Genomic DNA, 3,490 nt, shown 5'->3' on the forward strand with positions numbered 1-3,490 from the left:
CCGTCGGTGCGCGGGTTAATGTACTAAAAGATTCGTCTTTCTATTATTATTATTATTATTATTATTTCATATTCCCACTAACCACCATTCGGTGGGCATTACAGAGGGAAACACATTGACACACATAAACCATATACATACAATACAGGCAGCGCAGTGCCCTGTCATTCATAAGCACGTATAACGAAATCAAAATGCAGAACAAAAGCGATTTTCTATAACAGAAAGTTTGATGAGACAGCGAAGCCTCATCCCTAGGTGTTCGGGAGCTATCGCAAATAATCGCCAACGGGGGCGGAAAACGCCCCCCCCCCCGGACCCGCGAGGGTTAAGACGCGTTTGGCTTATAGACACGTCAAATACCCGTAAAAGTACAATATTAAAGAATGAAAAAGTGTTGCTATCATCAGTAGTGATATGCAACGAAAGCTCTGGTATACCCGAAGACAGCTGTACATGAAAATTTCACTTTTCCCTAAACAGTCCCCGTTGCATCGACGTTGAAGTCCGTTTTGCCTGATAGAATCGTGAAATCCCCTTAAACTGAAATTTCAAAGTATAAAATGTGGTGCTATAGTCAAAAGTGGTATGCAACGAAAGCTCTGGTATATCCGCAGACAGCTATAAAGTTAAATTTCACTTTACACAAAACAGTCTCCGTTGCATCGTCGTTTAACCCGCGCCGTGCTGGGGGGGGGGCGTTTTGTCGCCCCCCCCCTCAGGTTTTTCGCGAATATCTCAAAAACGGCGGCGCGTACACCTGTTCATACATCATTTCCGCACATGTAAAAATTTCAGACCTGGGTCGTTCAAGGTCAGGTCACCATGTCACGTCAAGTGACCTTACCTCAGAAAAAGTTCAAAGGCTCGCTATAGCTACAACGACTTAACGATCACTTTGAAACTTTCAGCGATTACTATGAGTAACAGTATGTATAAAATGTATATCTCGGATTTTTTCATATCTGTGACCTAAGGTCAGGTCAATTTTGCGACCTCTCCATTATGTCAATGGGAGAAAATTGAAATGCTCCTCTTTTGGACGGATGTCGTTCAAAACGCTCTCAAACATCGGTTCACAGGTAAACATGGCACACTGAATCGGAAAAATGCACCTGTGACCTCTCTGTATGCCCCTGAGGTCATCTCAGGTCATGAACGGTCACCAGCAGTTTTTTGGCTATAACTTTTGATAGAGACGTGCTAGAGCGGTGAAAACACGTCAGATGTGTTCAGCTCGACGATACGGATCGACTGATATGCAACATGACCCTTTTCGGTCAGGTCATGACCTTAACCTGAGGTCAAATTTTGAAAATGACCTTTCAAGGTAAAAAAAAAGTTCATTCGACGCGTCTCGACGAGAGGAACACGATGCTGGCAAAGGTAATGTCGTGGCTCTTTTGAGTCAAAAGTTATTGCCGAAAAAACATGTTTCGTGAAAACGGCTATTTTTTTTACAGTTTTTGCCCTCTGGACTCTGGAGGCTAAACCGTTGGCCTGAGGTCAAATCTGAGGACAAACTAGCGAAAGAGCGATTAAAGAGCTATCGAATGCGCTTTTTCGCGGCGCTGTAGCTCTATTGCTTCCCGAGTTGGCCGTTGGCAGTTTCCAAAGTTATTGAAATGGACTAAATTTGACCTTCGAAGACCTCTGGTGACCAGACCTTTGACCTGACCTTAAAAATGACCAAGTGTTTTCCTCCTTATTTTTGACGCTCTTTCGATTGCCGCTTACCGCGTGTCGCTACGTGGCCCAGGAGCCGAGTTAGACGGGGGGGGGCGTGAAAACGCCCCCCCCCCCCCCCAGCACTCGGCGGAAAGTTCAGGCCACCAGCACGGTGCGGGTTAAGTCCCGTCTTGCCTTTAAGACTCGTCAAATACTTTGCAATTTTAACCCTCGCCCGTATTGGTGTTTTTCCAGCCGCGAACGTATAAGGGGGGGGGGGGGGGCGTTGGACTTCCCCTTGAAGTTTGGCCCCTGATCGAGCTAGAGCTCCGCGGGAAAAAAACAGCGTGTTTTCCGTGACGAGGGGAAGCCGATGATACCCATTTTTAAGGTCCTAGGTTATTGGTTGACCTTCCAGGTCAGGTCAATCACCCAAAAAGTCGGGAAAATCAGGACCTGTTAGAACGTCGTAAAGTGTGGCTGCTATGGTGTTTTTCGGGGTGCTGACACGAATATCATGTGAGTTTTGATCACAGATGATTTATTTCTTCATGCATTTAGGCCAGGTCGGGTCAGGTCAGGTCAGGTCAACCAGTAGGGGTCCTGCCGGGTATTCGTAGTAGGTGTCAACCACCTCTGACAGCTTCGTAACACGTTACGAAGGCACCAAAACTACTTCGTAAATCTTCATATGGTTGCTAAATTCGAATTCAGCTCCGAAAACTAGCCTTGAAACATGTAAAACTCGAAAGAGGGAATTGAGGTCATCAAAGGTCAATGACCTGACCTCACCTTCAGGTGACCTTGACACACACCCTAATGCACGGGACCAACATCATATCACATGTTTGAACGCTTGAAACCATGAAAAACTGCAAACGCGCGGCTAATGCGAGCTGACATACACCGAATCGTGATTCCGGCCAAACATGGTCCCGAAAAACAAGTCACTTGTGAAGGGTCATTTGTGTCAGGGTCATGAAATTTTCAGGGTAGGTGTAACATTGATCAACTCGAGGGTACTGAAAGTTTCGTCGCGATCGGCCGCTTTTTACGCGAGTTATTCGCGAAAAACCGAGGGGAGGGTGAAGGGGTCCGTTTGACCCCCCTAACTATACGGGCGAGGGATAATCTTGGACTTAGGTACGTCTAATTAAAAAAATGACCTTTAAAGGTCGGTCAAACGTTAAAGGTTAAAGGTTTAAACCCTATTAGTGGCAGGCTCCTGGCTACCCCTATTAGTGGCTGGGGGGCTGTTTACGACCCCCCTTGATATCTCGAGATCTAACGGACCGATTTTCAAAATTCAAACGGCATTCGATTTCGCTCAAAGTGATCTACATTTATAAAAAAATAAAGATTAAAAAATATCAATAGGGGGGGGGGTAGAGGGGGGTAAAAACGGGCAAATCGCAGATACATTTTAGACTGTGTATCACGGGCAGGTTTCTGAACCAATCTTAACGCAACTTTTGCCGATCGATAGAGAATGAACCAGGAATTCACATGGATCCTAAAAATATGCATTTTCCAAAATCATAGGCTGATACAGATCATTGATATTTGGGGTACACAAAAAGTATAGTAAATAAGGTTTTTGTTGGTACTGTTTCTAAAAAGGGTGGCAATGGTCTTGTTATGTTACAATTTTCTTATGAGAAAACGACTACAATTGTATTGGTCATGCATAGGCGGTGTCAGGGCACCTATGTTGGGAGGTAAAACATAACCCCCTTTTTTGGACGCCTGGATCCGCCTATTATAGCAAAAACGTATCAAAAGAGGATGCACAATAACTTTGTATATGTTATCACATGACACC

This window comes from Amphibalanus amphitrite, unplaced genomic scaffold, assembly GCF_019059575.1.
Source record: "Amphibalanus amphitrite isolate SeventyFive unplaced genomic scaffold, NRLGWU_Aamphi_draft 000943F_arrow, whole genome shotgun sequence".
NCBI classification, from domain to species: Eukaryota; Metazoa; Arthropoda; class Thecostraca; order Balanomorpha; family Balanidae; genus Amphibalanus; species Amphibalanus amphitrite.